This window comes from Balaenoptera borealis, assembly GCF_965194805.1.
Source record: "Balaenoptera borealis genome assembly, chromosome: 14".
NCBI lineage: Eukaryota > Metazoa > Chordata > Mammalia > Artiodactyla > Balaenopteridae > Balaenoptera > Balaenoptera borealis.
This window is the reverse complement of record NC_138875.1, coordinates 27,881,522-27,900,061: the sequence shown is the minus strand read 5'-3', so window position 1 is coordinate 27,900,061 and position 18,540 is coordinate 27,881,522. Positions and strand designations below refer to the sequence as shown.

Below are 18,540 nucleotides of genomic sequence, written 5' to 3'. Positions count from 1 at the left end.
ACCTGCCTCTCTACCTTTAAACCCCAGGGGCTTAGCCCATCTGAATGCAGAGCAGGTCAGGAATGAGTGAGGTATGTTTTGGGGACAGTGAGGAAGCCAGGCAAGATGAAAAAAGGGTGGAGGGCCCGTCTGGGGGCCCAGCCAGCAATTGGAGACTTCACCCTCATCTTGCAGGCCGTAAAAGTCCCCAGACTTTGCTCAGTGGTCATCTTCCCTCCCGCCTCCTGTTCCCTGCGGCCCAGCAGAGTCTGGGGAAGCTCCCTTGGGAGGTCACAGCAAAATCAATGACTGGTTTGCTGCGGACCCAGCCCAGGTGTTCCAGGGCCAAGACAAGAAGTGGTATCTGTCACTGTAGCCCACATGCCCCGGCCAGACTGAGGTCACGTAGCTGCAACTCCCTGCCGAGGAGGCTGGGAAATGGGGTCCAGGACTGGGCTGGGAAGAGGGGCAGCCCACTGAGAGGACACCTTTCCAGTCTCTACCTCACAGGCTGCCATCTATCACCAAGCCAAACTAGCAAATGTTAACATTCTCTTATTTGCTTCAGATTTTTATAATGAAAAGAAAAAATATCTAGAAGGAATTAAAGAGTCTGAGATCCCATTCCCCATTCTCTCCCCTCCCTCTGCAGAGGCAATCCCTGTCAAGATTTGCATGTATTTCTTTCTCATCTCTGTGTTCATACATGGACATATTCACATGGATCCATAAAACGCCGTGTAGTATTGGCTTATGTGGCATTAAATCTACATAAATTGTATCTTAACCAACATATTGTTCTACAATTTGCCTGTTTCACTCAACATTTCTGTTCTGGGAATCTATATATATTGATAATTCAACTCCATATTCTTTATTTTAATTGCTCTAGAGCATGTTATCATATACCATATTCTTCTTATCTGTTCCCCATTGATGGACATTTTGCTCAGATATTTTTTTATTTTTTTGTTAATTATTATTATATTTTTTATTTTTTCTATGCAAACAATGTTGCATTGAAATCCTATTTCCAGAGGCACACAGTCCACTATCCTGTTGTAGAGAAAATGCTGAGACTCTCCATTCCAGTCCAAATGCGATTATTAAGCCTCTATCCCACGCAAAACACCAAACTAAGTACAAAGGATGCACCCAGAAGAGTTCCCGCCTTAGAGGAGCTTACAGTCTGGATGTAGGGATAAGCTTGTTAGAAGCCCGTGTGTTAAAAACTCTAGGACGGACGCAGACAGCCCATATGCAATTAAGAGAGAACGTGCAGTTGACTCAATACAGAGGAGCTGAAGGCAGTGAGATTAAGTGGAAAATCTACATGGAGATGGATTTTATCAGGAAAGCTTTCTTAAAAGAACTTGGTCTTGATCAGGGCCTCAGAGAAAATGTAAGATTGAAGTGCTCAGGGCTAAGTGCTCATGAACAGGAGAGAGGGCGTTCCTGGCAAGGGAAACTTAGGAGCAAGTGCCCTGGGGCAGGACTAAGTGTGGAATGTGAGATGTCTGGTTTGGCTGGAACGCCAGGCGGAGATGAGCGGGCGCCGTGCTCTCATTTTCAAAGTTGAGCTCAGGCCCACATGCGGGATGGTGTCCACGTGGCCGGTTGCCCAGGACAGCCAGCCCGGGTGGTATTTTTCCATTACCCTGAGCAGGGAAGAAGTTCAGTCACTTGTTGATAGCAATGTGACCATTCAAGGAGAAAACAATTAGGGATGCTGACCTCTGGGCCCTCGAGAGGAGGGAGGGAAGGAAAAAATTTTCCCCGGAGGGAAGGGGCCGGGTGGGAAACATCCAAGAGGGTAATTGGTAAATATTATTGTTTCATACCATGTTTGCCTGCTCCGCTCAGGTCCCTCTGCAAGTGGTGAGTTTAAATCACAGTCTGACTTTGGCAGGTTTAATTGAGTCGCCGCTGAAAAAGAAATTAACCCTGTGCTATTAATTTTTATAGTTCCTTGGGGCTTTTAAAAAGTGTTTGGATTTTCTAGGTCTTTGAAAATGAAAACATTAAATTTTATTAAAAGGAAACACAGGGGGGCTGGCAGGGCCCAGCCAGGCCCTGACAACACTGTTGGTGGAAAGGTTTGGGCCCTCACAGGCAGCGTAACAAAACTTTTGTCCCTTTTAGAATTAGAGTTAGATGGTCTCCAAGGATGTGTGATGTCAGCCAGGCCCGTGTTCCCCACTGGCTCACAGTGGGTGCCCTTGTCAGTGCCACCCAGACCCTGTCCCACATCCAGACCTCCTGCTGGCAGCCACAGGCCTAGGAACAGCTGTGAGAGGGATCTCCTAGCTGGGGCCAAGGGGTACATAGGGCAGACCCAGCTTGGGGGGGATCAGAAGATTTTACAGTTTTGGGGACCCTCTTGAAGAAAAAGAATTCAAAATTCCAAATACAAATTACGTTTGAAGGTGAGATTATATTTATAAAGAGAAAAAGCAATCACAACAAATTACAAATTTTAAAAAGCTGACAAATTCCAGGCATCACAAAATCTAAAATAACTGTCTGACACTCATGTGTAATACTTTTCTTCCTACTTTTTTTTTAGCGACGAACTCTTCGATCATCTCTTTAAATGAGTATCATTTTTCAGTCTCATTTTTATAGATAGAATACAAAGATAATTCAGTCTCTCCTTTAATAAGTTGATCCAATTTTGTATTTTATTATTCACGGTTTGAAAAGGTTTCTTTCCGTCTCACAATTTGTCACTGGTAATGCCATGTGAATTTCCAGAATTGTTATCAACTTTGGAAAAACCTCTGTCAAGTATCTTTCATACATGAACTGAGATTTCAGGGCATTTCAACTTCTCTTTTTCAGTAACAAATCTAAGCTACTCTGTGAATTTATGAAACTTACTACCAGATTGTCATCCAAGTCCTCATTGTAGTGGCATATAATGAGTTTTATGTTATCTCCGTCAATGTCAGTATTTCCTGTCAAATCAGCAAGACATTTAAACATGAGGATTCTGATAAATTCTATGTCAGTAATTCCCATCAAAAGAGAAACAAAATGAATAGTGCATTTATGATTGTATTACTTTGCATGAACAAATACATTCCTGACAAAAGAGAGCTTTCATTTTGAGGAGGCAGTGATGGGAACAGAATCCTCTGCTCACAGACCTGACGATTGGAGGAATCTCCCACCCACCTACCGGCTTCTGGCTCTGTGCGTGTTACACGCTCCCATTCTCCATGCACTTCCATGTCCCAGCACCGTAGGACACGCTCACTCAGGTCTCCCTCTGTGGCCCACACAGAGTCTGTCTGCACAGGGAAGCAGGGTGTTCCTTGAAGACTTCCCCCACAGTGACAGCTAGCCACACACGACTTACAAGAGAATCGACTAAACGCTATGTAAATATGTCCCACTAAACCCAAACCAACACACCCCCAACTCAACTGCCCCTTAGCTAGTTTCCAAAGGGGACACTCTGATGCCACCAAAATGAGGGTAGTATGAGGGAGGTAAATCAGAGGTGAAAGAAACAGTGATATTAACAGATTATAACTAAAATATTTTACATTCACCAACTATATGAAAACGTATGACCATGAAAACACCCTGTGCTGATGGGGGCCCTGAAGTTTAAGTGTCATTAGCATCACAGAAAATTTACTTCTGCACACTATGGAAGATCTGAGGAGAGGACCTTGAATTAACTAACTATGCATCTGGAGACATAAAAAGAGCACAGGACTACACAAAACGCAAACATGACAAGGAAACTGAAGGGACTTTGTGTGGGGCTGCCGTTGAGGTGTAGACAAGTAGGTGGTCAGGGTGTGATGGAGCCCAGGAAGGCAGGAGGTGGACCTTGACCTGATTCAGATGGCTGAAGAGGAGCGCACCTGCGTGTGTGTGTGTGTGTGTGTACATGTGCCTCTGTGAGCCTGTATGCTTGGGCATGTGTCGTGTGCCCGTGTGAGCACGTGCAGGGAGGAAAGTAGTAAAGGATCAGCATGAGGTCTGCAGGGGGATCAGCCTGGCATGATGGTGGACGTCAATCTGTCACGTGAGGAGGACTCTGAAGCCAAGAAGGTGAGGCAGCCGGGCCCGGCTTCCACAGTTGGTCAAGGGTAGAACCCAGAGCCACCCCAGGCCTCCCGACACCACGTCCAAGGTCCTCTCCTCCACATCACACCCCAGCTCGGACTCCTCTCCAGGGCTGGACCAGCACACCCTGACCTGCTTCTCCACAGAGAGCACCCTTCTCAGCACAGGAAAGATGCAGGTGAGCCTACAGGTGTCCTGCCCCCTCCTGAGGGTCACTGTTGCCATAAATCAACCAGCCAGCCCTACCCTCTCACCCTGTCCCCATTTAAAGCCACAGGCTCTGGGTGCCAGGTGGGGAGGTGAGTTCAGGGGAGATGTGCCTTTTGCTTCAGTGGCAGAGTAGTGGTGTTTTGTGTACTGCTTCCTTAAGGAAACAAAGTAGGTGGGGGTCATTTCTGCCTCAGAAGTAAGAACTCTAGGTGATTTATGCATTGTTTCAGGTGAGGAAACAAGAATGTGGAATAACTCCAATATCAGTTCAGGTAGAAAATAGAGGAATAAGAGTAACTTTAGATTTCTAGCCCAGTGCTAGGCATTCAGCAGTCTCAACCCTATAACGGTAATTCTCTGATCATGCCCATTTTATAGGCAAGGAAACTGAGGCTTAGACAAGTGAAGGTGTTTGACCAAGCCACACAGGTAGAAGTAGCAGAGGCAGGATTTCAGTTCAGAGGGTCTGCTTTCAGAGCCTGTGTCTTAACCACTATGATCTACTGCCCTCAATGGAGAAAAGTGGGATAATGCTCCCATAAGCTCAGAACATTGACCAAACCCCCTAAAACATGGGACCATTTAAAAACCCTCTAAACAAAGCTGATGGCAGCCCTCTCCCTGCTGTTATCTCTCTCACACACACACACACACGTCCACATCACTGCCTCCCTGATCTGGCCAGACGTCCTCCCCATGACTGTCCCTATCCTGACAATTAAGGCTCCAGCCAGTCAGCTACCGATCTTTGACTCTTGTTTAATCTCCACATGAACCTTCAATACTTGCTGCTTTCGCCTTTTAATATTTCAGTGTATTAAAGGAAAAATCTCAGGGACAGGAGATTCTATCTCCATTAGCAGATAACTGCAAGACAGGGCAGGCAGAGAGTACTTCCAGCTTTGCTCAGAAGGTCAGGTTTGCGAGAGGTACCAGAGAGGGGGAGGGGGCAAGGTGAAAGGTTTTCAGAACGTGTGTGTGTGTGTGTGTGTGTGTGTGTGTTTTCAAGGTATTTTCATGTGACACTAAAGATGCATCCTTTAGTGGTCAATGGGAGTCTGGGGACTGATTTGGGTTGAGTATTTGAGAAAATCTAAATGTCAACTACTCTATTGTTCTGTCTCATTTTACAGCTGGTGTATGTGCACATAGCGTGTGTGTGTGTGTGTGTGTGTGTGTGTGTGTGTGTGTGTGCAACTCACAAGGAGAAAAAGGACCAGAGAGTTAGCCTGACACAGGCTGAGGGATACCAGTTCCAAATTTTCTTCGCAACTCTGTTTACCATTGTTCATGCCAAGAAGTAAAGGCCAACGCCTCCTCCCAGACTGAAGTCATAAATCTCAGGCCTGTGGGAACAGGGCCCACCCTTCCCAGCAGAGATAGACAGAGACACTGGCCCAGACACACAGAGTGTGGAAACTTCCACTGGCCTGCATTTGACCTCCTTACCTCCAAGTTCTTGAATCTTAAAGGGACCCTGGCTGACAGAGAGCAAGCTGGCTGGACCGCCAGATACGTCTGCCGGTTTTGAGCTGTTGTCCTTGAGCAGGGGGCAGCTTCTCTGTCTCAATCAAGACCTAGGATGCCTGAAAACTTGGGAAGGAGTCAGAGTGTCCCTCAGGCAGAAGCCTGAGCTTATTTTTACTCTACTTCTGAAAAAGCTAAGCTGTGTCTGGGGGTTAGCTGGACGAGTGTGAGGCACACAGGGCCTGTGGGGAGGCAGGACCCCTGGGCCTCGCTGCCTTGCTCTGAGCAAGCTGCTTGCCTTCTGGGCCTCCGCCTTTGCCAACCACTTCACTGGAGAGTTCTTGAGTTCAAAGTCAAAGTGGTCACTTACGTCAAGAGGAGGCCTGTTTAAACAAACAAAAACAAAAACAAGTAAGTGTAGATAATTCGTGAATAACAAACCCAAGCCACGGTCTTTAGAAGAGAGCAATGAGGACATGGAGAAGGGAAGCTATGGTCTCTCAGAACCTGCCCCTCAGAATCACAGGGCTCCACCCAGGCTTGTCCTTCCAGTGTCCCGACACTAATGACTGCAGTTGAACCAGGGGGGCTGTTGAGCTGTCCTCATGCCCTCAGCCAGACACTCACAGGATGCCCGGCTTCTGCTCCTGAGAGGTGCTGGGGGACTGGGCCTCTCACAGTGGCAGCATCAGTGCCCCCACCACTATGGGCAGCCTCCTTTCTCTGTCTTACTCCTTGCTCCTCATGTCCGCAAACCCTTCCCTTCCATTGCCACCCCCAACAGGACCTTGCCCCACCCGTTCCCTGCCTTGTCTGCCTTCTGCATTTTGTGGCCTGTGGCCGTGGGGCCTTGCTGATTGGTGAGCTCTGTGGGTGTGGCTGGCACACCACTTCTCGTGCCTGGCACTGTGGCTGCCCAAATGGCACCTCTACTGAGAAGCAGGAGGCCGGCATGGCCTTGCCTTCAGAGAGCACGTTGTCTGGCTGGAGGAGTATGGTAGTCATTAGCACTGTTGGTTGAACATGCACGGGCCTCCCCCATTCAAGGGGCAGGTGGTAGGATTACTCTTCCTGCTCACCGTGGAACGTAGAGTTCCAGCCAATGAGTTGTGAGCAAAAGCGTCGTGTCACTTCCAAGCCAGAACATCTAATTGCTGGGGCAAGACCTCACAAACGTTCTTTTATCTTTGGCATGAAGACCAGCTGCTTCAATAAGTCAGCTCCTTCATCAGCCTGAGTCTCTGAAGAACAACGTTGATCAGAGCCTACTCCCCCACCCCCCATAAACCACGTCAGACATTTAGTATGAGGAAGAAATAAGCCTAGTTTTTTAATCCACAGAGATTTGGAGGGCTGTCACTGCAGCACAACCTAACCTACACTGACTGGTACAGAGATGCGTGGAGTGGAGGGAGATCTTGGACGAGATGAGAGTAATAAAGGGATGTGCGTGGTCATATTCTGAATGTTACAGAATTGGTGGTAAATGCCAGATGCAGTGAAAGAAGAATTTATCACAAGCTGGCATGGTCTGAGAGCACTTCCAGGAGTCTGAGGAGGATTTTAATTAGGTTGATGGGAGTGGGAGGAAATGCTCATCTCCCCCAGTTCCCCTTAAAACTCAGGCACTTATTCCAGTCACAATGTACTTGCAACATTTCATTAGTCAGGAGGGCATCAGACTTCAACTGCATCCCTCATGACCCCCTGCCCCCATCCCAACTGCCTCTCAACAAACACCTTCAATCTTCTATGTATTTCTGTCTTCTCTCACCCTTACCTCCAGTCTGAGAAAATGTGGTGACCTCCTCCTGTCCACATCCAATCCACCCACCAACTCTCAGGGGCTCTACTCTCAATGATCCACCCTTCCCTTCTGCTGTGTTTATGCCTCCCTCTCCACTGGTTCCTTGTCAACAGCCTGTAAATGCTCTCAAATGCCTTCCTATTTGAAATAAAAATCACCTCTAAGCCTTGAATCAATCTCTGCTCTAGTCTGAATGATTAATTAATATACCAATTCTATACTTCCTTATTCCTTTAGAATCCACTATGAGCGTCCTCCTTACAAAATCAAATTCAAGATTTAGGAATCAAATGCTATAAAAGAAACTCAAGGTATATTTAGTCCAGACTTCATATCTCATCCCTGGCAAGTGTTAGCCACATTGCAATATATCTGGGAAATCAGTATTCTATAAAATAGGGATTTCAAGAGGAAAGTTTACTTTGGCTGGCTAAATGTGGGTAATTAGGCATGCGGTAATGACAACAGACCTGATTTACTGTGAAATGCTCATGCCATTATGGTAAAATAATTTGGCTCATTAAATAATCTGTCTACCAAGAGCACTGGTCCACACCCTTATCCACTCCCAATGACAGTGGGAGATAGAGCTCTGGGGTGGAAGTCAGGAGTCCTTGGTTCCCATCCCCTCCACCAGCTAACCAGCTGTGTGACCTTGAGCCACTCATGTGCCTTCTTCAGGCTTCAGTTTGCAGCCCACCCACCTCCACCCTTAATCAAGAGAGTTTGACTAAAATCCATGCATTGGCGTTTAAAACTGCAAGACTATTTGATTCTTTCTCATCATTCTTTTCTGTGCTAAATTATAGTGTTGTCAAGAATGAAGAAAGAATTGGAACTGTATCAATTTGTTCCAGATAAGCAGGAACAAAGTATCTTTCATCCTGTAGCAAGTGTGCCATTGAAGGGGACCAGCTGGTGAGGGATTGACATGAGCTGGTGTGTGGTTAACATCTCTTAATAGAGAGGAAGTATAGGAAGAGCACGGCACCCTGTTCTCATCCCAGCAACACCCCTGTTAGCTGTGTGATCTTGAACTTGTCACTTAACCACTCTGGGCTGCCTTTTGGCTCTAAAATTCCATGACATCTTACATGTTCTTGAAGATCCAATCTTCAGTGTCCCCAAACCCTCACCTCACTCTCACCTTGAAATGAATCTTTTTTTGGATTATATAGTTGGCACTTAACCCAAATAGTGGATCTTAAAGAACCACAGCAGAGGTCCTTCTTCTCATCTCCCAAAGCAGACTGCCTGGGCAACTTCCTACTCTAAGACCACACATGCCTACATGCACCCAAATACTGGGGTCTGAGAGTGACAGGAGAGTAAAACAGCAGTTTAGAGAATTCACAGCTTACTCAGAGTCCACTGTTTTCTGGCACACAGTACATTAGTAACTTGGAATTATAAAATTCTTATAAAAAGTAGCCATCCTTTATATTTACATTGTGTTGAAGTCTGCAAGTAGTGGGACTCCATCATTTTAATTGATCCTCACAAGATTCTCCTGGGACCTTTGGCAGTATCACACGGAGGGCCAGGGACCTGGGCCATGGAGCCTCCTACAGTGCCGTGTGACACCAGAATTGTGAAGCAAGGGCAGAGAGGGTGTTAAGAAATTGGAAGATGTAAATGTTTCCTTGTTTCTATATTAAACAAATGCAGATAAATTAAGGAATTTATCCTATCTCCCTCCACTAGAGTAGAAACAACACAAGACCAGGGTCTTTTTATTGTTGTTGTTCTTTGTTGAATCCCAAGCGCTACAGTAGTGCCATGCGTATAGTAGATGCTCAGGAAAATTTTGATGAATGAATGAAGGCACATAGTATATGAATTTTTAAGCTAAAACTTGAGACTTTGGGGAAATGGTGTCATCAAAGACATGTCACTTTAAGCTCTAACCCTAGGCTCCTTGAAGTTCATTAGTTCATTTGACCGAGCCTATGGGGCACTTCCTGAAGACTGGAAATTAAGATGTGATTTACCCCACTTTACAGAGGAGGAAGCAGAGCTCTATGAATGAAAAACATGCTCAAGGATACACAATCCGGAAGGAATGGAGGCCAGGCCTAGAACACATGTCAACTTGACAATCATTTATTTAATAAATTCTGTGTGCTGAGCATTGTGTAAGTGGCACTTTTAAATTCAAGGGAGCCACGAGGGACTTCGGCTCCCAGCTGGCTTTCTCCCTGGCAGCGCTGCTCTTTTCTTTCTCTTGACAGCTGTCCATACCCAGGCCTGGCCTGTGGGTTCCTGCCATTCAAGATGTTATGCCAAAAAGCCTTCCATTTTTCCTTTCAGGCCCTGACAACAGGCTTGCCATCCTTTTTCAATTCTAAAGATTTACTGGTAGATTCTATGGGGATACAGAGAGGAGGAGGATTAAAAAAAAACATGTGATAGTTATAAAGTCTAAGAAATTGGACAACATTTTTACAATTACAGTCCTGATCTGTAGCTCCTGACTGGTTATTAGGCATTATATGGAAGTCTTCAGATGCCTACACCCAGAGTCCTTTCCACTGCTCCACCATACCTTCTGTTTTCTTTTCTGGGTCCATATTTTTTAATATGCCAGCCAAGATCACTCATGTCTGCCAGACTCCCCAACCTGCCAAGACCACGGCAATCTGCTCCATTATTTGAAAAGCCACCAAAACTCAGAGACAACTGATATCTGAAGCAACAGAAACATTTCCTCGTTGAACACTATCTGTGCTGGACCCTCCTGGGGCAGCAGTTTACAACCCCAGCTGCACATCAGAACCACCTGGGGAGCTTTGAAAATACAACAGTGCATGGACCCCATGCTGGACTAATTAAATCAAAATCTCTGGGGTAGGATCCATTTGCTTTTCATTTTTATCATTTTTTTTTTTTCTTTTTTTGGCCACACCATGCAGCTCATGGGATCTCAGTTCCCCGACCAGGGATTGAACCATGCCATGGTAGTGAAAGCCCAGAATCCTAACCACTAGGCCACCAGCGAACTTCCCTGGGGTAGGGTCCAGATATGGATTTCTTAAAGCTCCCCTGTGAGTCTAATATGTAGCCAAGATTGAGAACCACTGCTGTGATGAACTTGCTCCCTTTCTTCTGGGGTATCTGAAATTTTGTGGTTAGACTAGTCTTTAAAACTATTAGGAGTTAAACACATAGACTGGCTCCAAGGAGCCAGCCAAGGCAGATTCCAAGATAAGTTTCAAGGGTTCAGGCCTCAGACTCTGTCTTCTTTCCTGAAAGTATGTGATCAGACGCCCCCAACACAACACCAACTGAATATCCCTTTGACCCTAAAAAAATCTAAAATATTACCAGTGACTTATTATGCCAGTTTTCTCACTCGGAGTTTTCAGATTCCTTTGCCCACTATCAAGATCCTCAATACCTGGCCCCAACATCCTTTTCAAACTTTCACTCATCCCTCAACACAGACCCAACTGCTGGTAGATGGTCCCCATCTGCAAGCCCATTTTAGTCTACGTATTTAATCCTGGCATTCACCCACCTGGGCTGATCAAAAGTGCCCCTCCTCACTATCTGTCTCTTCGCAACACATCTTTAAGTCTCAACTCAAAACCCATTTTTGATATGTAGCATTCTGTGTGACCATGCCAGCTCTCAGAAGCTGTTTTCTCTTCTGAGTTTATTGTCCATCACATGTACCATTTATTCTGACACTTCAAATACACCATATGGCCAAGTGAGTGTGCGTTCCCCAATGGACTGTAACACCTGCATGTGGTAGAAACCAAGATTTCTTGATTGTGAATCCAATGTAAAATAATAAGAATCTGGGCTCCCTTGAGAATTCGGAGAGATTTTTTAAAAGAATGCTGCTAGAGTGTACATGCAATGAATTATTTGATCTTTAGAAAACCTTGTGAAGTAAATACCATTGTTATTTTCACCATGTCACCAGTCCAAAAAACTAAAATGAGAATAGTCCATCTTTATCCCCAAATATACCAAGACAGACAGAAAAACTGGCATGAGGAAATTAAGACTTAGAGTGAGTCACACAGGCTTTTAATAAAAGAGGCAGAGCCAAAATTCTGGATCTCCACTGCCAGCTCAGTGTTTTTCAACTAATAGAGAGGTTCTCAGACTTTATCATACATCAGAATCACCTGAAGAGCTTGTTCAACTAGTAGATCTGGGTAGTGCTGATGGGTACTGGCCGTCAGCGGTACCCATCAGATGGGTACTGGTTCACACTTTTGAGAACAACTGTTCTAATACAAGATATTTCCTAAAAGAAAAAAAGATAGAAACAGAGATTCTGTTAGAAACTTAAACCAAAGTCATATGGAAATAATAAGAAATAATAAATGACTGGGCCTATTTATTTCAACATATGCTTGTCTATGAGAGTAATTTGTTATAAATTGCAAATAAAAACTCAAATTTGTAATAAAGAAATCATTCTTATTAAGACTTCAAGCCAAAATATCAATATGTTCAAAGGGGTTGAAATAAATTCTAGCATGATAGATGCATAATGGAATAGAAATAAACCAATGGAATGATTTTTTTTAAAAAATGGCAAGGGGAGAATGGAAGCCAGACCACCTGAGCTCTTTGCAAATTCCTTTATGCAGGAGGGAGGTTGGCAGCTAATCAACTTATCACTCCATCAATCTGCCTGTCACTTAATCAATTGATCTTTGCTGCATATCAACTTTTTATCATTATACTCTGTTGACCAAGGAGTGGAATATGAAAGTAGCCCAACAGAGAGTTCCTGCTCATGAGAAATATGTCATCCAGTTTCAGATACAAAATCTACAACTAAGAAAATTTGGAGAGCGATGTAGAAATTTTGTTAAAATTTAGTCACAATAATGTCATATGAAGAAGAAATTAGGAAAATCAAGATCAGGGTGAGCTGAAGTAAAAAGAAAGAAAGAAAGAAAGATAGATAAATAGATAGATAGATAGATAGATAGATAGGTAGAAAGATAGATAGATAGAGGATAGATAGAGCTTCATGGCTGTAACCCAGGAATTGGTACATGCCAGAGTTTCACTGATTAGTTATTCAATGAATTAATTAATGGATAAACAAAGTTTAAGAAGTTCAACTTGAACTAGATCTTTAAAACTGGGTAAGATTTGGATGTGTGGAGAGCAGGAGGAATGATATTTGAGAAAGAATGTGTCATGAGTAAACTGAGAGGAAGGAACCTGCTCACGTGTGTGTGTGTGTGTGTGTGTGTATGTGTGTGTAGTAGAGGAGACTAGGGAGAAGCAGTGAAGAAGTTTATACTTACACACAGAAGGTTCATGGAGGCAAAGAGGATAGTTGTAGGAAGTAGGTTTAGGACAGTAGATTAAGTCTAGAATGTTCCATAGGTCTTCAGAGCTTTTCCCATATGAGAGAAGCCTTTGCTGACCCTTGAGCTGAGAAGATTTATGAGAGATACAAAAATTGAAAGCAATACCATCCCACACATACCATCCTACCCTCAAGGGAGAAGGCTGGAGAAAGGCTGAGCTCCCTGTAGTTGACACAATAGACTAAAGTCATGCTCTGTCTCTGCCCTTTGCACAGACCCTCTCCTAACATTTGCAGGTCAAGGCAAGAGTGCATATGGAGGCCCATGTGCGCCATATGGCTACATAGGCCAGAGTTATAAATCAAGATAACAAATGTCAAATATTCAATACAATATGTCCCCTCCTCCTCCATTCACAGATATACCTTAATATCAACCTGGAAAACCAAGTTTGAATTTAGAATTCTCAGTTTTATGTACCAAAGCCTAAGGAGGTACAGGGTCCAGGCTCTGGCCTATACCTCTTTCCTCTTCCCACCCTTGGCTCCATCCACATTTTAAGGGCCTGTGCACGTGCATGTGAACATCCCAGACCATGTGTCCCAACTCCTTCTCCTATAAATAGCCACCACCTGGCTAACCCTCAAGTCTTGGGGTGTACACAGTACCTGTGTGGTCTGTCCTCAGAAAGATGAACCAAAGATGAGGCCCATGCAGCCCCTGGGAGTGGACTTGGAGCCATTTGGTCTGGGAATTACAGATCCCAGGTACCCAGGGTGAAGTCTAAAAGAGGACAGTGGGCTACAAATGAGCATGTCTTTGTAGTCCTGTGGGTTTCTTGCCTAGGTGGAAGGTGTGGCTGGAAGGGGGCAAAGTAAGGAGCCTGGATCAAAGGCTCCTCTTGCCTGGGTCTAAAGGTGATTCAGCCCCCGAGCTGCTGTGGGTCTGGATTCTACTGTTATAATCCACTGCCAATCAGTTTCCTTCCTCCACAATCCTGTCATTCTCTCCGTGCTAGAAATTTCTCCCTTCCAGATAATGAAGGAAGGGTCAATAAGTCAGAATGCCAGCCTGGGCTCTCAGATCCACTCTTTGATGGAGAGCTCAGTCTATGGGGAGACAAGCCAAACAAAGCATCCTGCAGGAGTCTCACCTGCGGAGATTTGTAGCCCACCCTTCGCAGGCCCCCCTCCCTACACTCCAGACGTCTGCAGATCGAGGGCTTCAGAAGCCCATCTCATCACTTCCTTTTTAATCTCCATGTTAGCACTTGTGCCCTCCTTCAAGTGTTCCAAGGTAATTTTAAAGAATACCTCATTTTGCTTTCATTTGCTCTGGCCTGGCCTTCCCATAAATCAGGGCTGAGGCAGGACTTGAAAGGACTGGGCTAATCAAGACTTCAATTTTGAGAAATGTTTAAATATAAATCAAAAGACTTGAAGGCTCTCCAGATCCTCAATTTTCTTTGAAACCCTGGTTTGTCTCATTTTCATTTTCTCCCCTCTCCTTTTTTTTTTCTTATTGGCCACACTGAGCTCTGAATTTTATCCTGGTGCCCCTAGAAATATTTCTAAATAGTTTTAGATGTTTTCTTTGAGGCATTGCACCGAGTGATACAAGAGGACTCTTACTGGTGCTCTGGGGTAGGGGGATAGGGGCAGTCTATAGAGTCTTGCTAGAACTGAAGGAATTTCAAATTTCAGGAATTAAATGATCCTAAAAGACATGAACAGTGATTTGGCAGTCAGAGGGAACAGGAATGAAATCAGCAGAACCATAACTTTGATCATGCCTCCTGTTTCAGATACCTTTGACTCTGTAACAAACCATCCAAACTGAGTGATACAAAATAATAGTCATTCTTTATAATTATCTCTCACGGGGATTGACTGGCAGCTCTTGCTAAGGGTCATCCATGAGGTTGCAGTCAGAAGGTGGCTGGAGCAGGGGTCTTCTCAAAGGCTCCCACACATATCTAGCATCTGGGTTAAGAAGGCTGCAACATCAGCTGGGGCTCCTTGGGCATCTCCTTCCCTCTCTATGTCATCTCTACATGTGGTCCCTCCAGCATGGTGTTTTCAGTGTACCCAGACTTCTTACATGGTCTTTTAAAATGTAGGTTTTATTGTTATTTAGGTATGGTAAGATCAGGAGACAATTTCCATTGAAGAGATAGTTTAGTACACTCACAGATCCCAAGAGGAGGGGGCACATGGAGAGCCACAAGCGGAAGCACCAAGGTCTGTTAGGGGTGGGGGAAGGGTGGAACGTAGGGAAGAGCCTTTATTGCATTTCTGTGGGAGGAACTGGTGGTGCTTAAGACTGGCTGGTTTAAATAACCTCAGCAGGCTCAAGGGCATAGGGGCTGTCCCTAGTTGTCTGGTATCAGACACTGGTGTCATTAGAGTAGGAAAATAATGGCCCAGAATGTGAGAGCCCAATAAAGGAGGCGGTTGGGGACATGGACTCTGAATTGGTTAGTTTGCATATGAAGTATGTGCTCCCAGGTGAGTTCCTTGCTGTCTCTAGGAATTAGCTAATTTTGAAGGGACAGCCCCTTCAGGGTCAGCAAGACATCAAATATCAAAGCATCAAAATGCAGAAAATAAAAAACACGGTTAATACACATGGTGGCTCAGGGCTCCAAAGACGCATGTCCAAAGCTACAGAGAGCCAGGCACAAGCTATACTGCCTTTTATGAGCTAGCTTCAAAAGACATGCAGTATCACTTGTCACTTTCTACTTATAAGAAGCAAGTCACTAAGGCTAGCCCATAATCAAGAGGAAGAGAATCAGCTTCACATTTTTAGAATTTATTTTTATTGAAATATAGTTGATTTACAATGTTCTGTTAGTTTCTGGTGTACAGCAAAGTGATTCAGATATATATATATATATATATATATATATATATATATATATATATAAACATATATATGTATACCTATATATATTCTTTTTCATATTCTTTTCCATTATGGTTTATTACAGGATATTGAATATAGTTCCCTGTGCTATCCAGTAGGACCTTGTTGTTTATCCATTCTATATATAGTGGTGTGCATCTGCTAATCTCAAACTCCCAGTCCATCCCTCCCCCACCCTGCCTCCCCTTCAGCAACCACAAGTCTGTTCTCTATATCTGTGAGTCTGTTTCTGTTTCATAAATAAGCTCATTTGTGTCATATTTTAGATTCCACATATGAATGATATCATATGGTATTTGTCTTTCTCTTTCTGACTTACTTCACTTAGTATGATAATCTCCAGGTCCATCCATGTTGCTGCAAATGGCATTATTTCATTCTTCTTTATGGCTGAGTAATATTCCATTGTATATATGTATATATATATATATATATATATATATATATATATATATATATATACCACATCTTCTTTATTCATTCATCTGTCGATGGGCATTTAGGTTGCTTCCGGGTCTTGGCTATTGTAAACAGTGATTAATGGCTTAAAGACTTAAAAGTAAAACATGGCACCATAAAACTCCTAGAAGATAACATAGGCAAAACATTCTCTGACGTAAATTGTACCCATGTTTTCTTAGGTCAGTCTCCAAAGGCAAAAGAAATAAAAGCAAAAATAAACAAATGGGACCAAATTAAACTTAGAAGCTTTTGCACAGCAAAGGAAACCATAAACAAAACAAAAAGACAACCTATGGACTGGGAGAAAATATTTGCAAACAATGCGACTGACAAGAGCTACCGTTTTTTTTTGTTTGTTTGTTTTTTTAATTTTATTTATTTATTTATTTATTTATTTATGGCTGTGTTGGATCTTCGTTTCTGTGCAAGGGCTTTCTCTAGTTGCGGCAAGTGGGGGCCACTCTTCATCGCGGTGCGCGGGCCTCTCACTATCGCGGCCTCTCTTGTTGCGGAGCACAGGCTCCAGACGCGCAGGCTCAGCAATTGTGGCTCACGGGCCTAGTCGCTCCGCGGCATGTGGGATCTTCCCAGACCAGGGCTCGAACCCGTGTCCCCTGCATTGGCAGGCAGATTCTCAACCACTGCACCACCAGGGAAGCCCAAGAGCTACCTTTTGATGGAAGGATTGCCAAAGAATTTGTGAACATGTTTAAACCAGCACACCTCCCATAATAGTCTCCAAAACCTTAATGGCTAATGGACCCCTTTCCCCATACCTTATAATCCAGAAGTCTTAGACTCAAAAGCTGTGAAATCTAATTGTCCCTCTCTGTTAGCATCACATTTCCCCAGCCACAATGCTAGGCAGGGTGTTGTGGTCAGAATAATCTTCAGGACTTCCTTAAATGGCAGGAGTCAAGGAGAGGAATTGTGATCCCAATGCTCTGAGTTACAGGAACTTGGCACAGTGAAATACATCACGTGGTCAACATACAAGTGTCAACTCTCCCAGTAGACATCCAAACTGCAAGGATGACATAAAGAAAGGAGGAAGCCAACTCTGCCCTCCAGGAACATGCACTCTGGAGGAGGAGAAAAGTTGTGAAACAATTAGTGCAGGACATGGAGTTAAGACAAATGATAAACTAGTCTTTGGAGAGGAATCAGGGAAGGCTTCATGGAGGATGTGGGTCTTAAAGGACTTCTCTGACATTGTCCCACTTTCATGATTAACTCACTCTCTTCCAAGGCCCAGAACCAAACCTCCTGATCAGTCCCACAAAAAATAATGCTCCTACCTTCCCTGGAGCCATATCATTCTTCTCCCTAAGAAGGCTCTTCCCTCTCTCCTTCACTCATTAAAATCCTATCCTGCTTTTCAATCCACCTTTTCCATGACCCTTTTTCTGACTACCCTCAATCAACCACCACCATCTCTATCACACTCTGAAGACATAGAACTTCTATCAAAAATCTCATCACATACATGTCACCATTTTTATATTGTTCACCATTATTTCAGGCTTGATCTGTTTTTCTCCCACTAGATTGAGGTTATTGCCAACCATAAACTACACATTCTGCTTTCCCTGAATGCCACCAACTGTCTCAAGGCCACATCTAAGTAGTTTATATATAGTATACTGGGCCATAATGTAAATATACAGTATATTTAGGGCCCTGTACCAGCTTCAATGGAAAGAGTGCTCTTTTGACTAGTTTTCCATATTGGGACCCTACACAATTTTACTTGAAGGAAGGACTCTGTGACCAACCAATTATTGAAAGGCATTGTTGTGGAAACAGCATTGAATTAGAAACTGAAGTTTTGGATCATCAAGCCTCCCCATCTATAACTGCCATTCTTGTCCTACTTCTCTCACAGGGAGTGTATCAGTTAGCTAGTGCTGCATAACAAACTATCCCAAACTTAGAGGCATAAAAAACAATTAGTTTAGCTCACAAACTGAAGATTGGCTTGGGGATGGCTGGTCTAGGATGATCCTGCTCATGGGTCTGCTGGCACATGGAGGGTCAACTACCAGTTGGCTTTATGAGCTTGTTCATGTGGCAGAGGTCTTGGCTGGGATGAATCAGCTGGCTCAGTTCTGATCCATGTGGCCTCTCATTCTCCAGTAGACTGGCCTAGACTTATCACATGGTAGTCACAGGGTTCCAACAGAGAGAGCAGAAGCTGCAAGGCTTTTGGTGGCCTAAACTCATGTTTAGCACAATGTCACTTCCACCAAGTTCTACTGGCCAACGCAAGTCACAAGGCTGGCACAGATCCATGGGATAGGGAAGTTTATTCCACCT

The 18,540-nt window shown here is 44.1% G+C and overlaps 1 protein-coding gene across 4 annotated transcripts in view; it reads left to right on the top strand.

The window, feature by feature from the left end:
• The window catches only part of SLC14A2 (solute carrier family 14 member 2), a 450,437-nt gene that overhangs the window by 335,259 nt on the left and 96,638 nt on the right, over window positions 1-18,540 (top strand). The window lies entirely within an intron of this gene.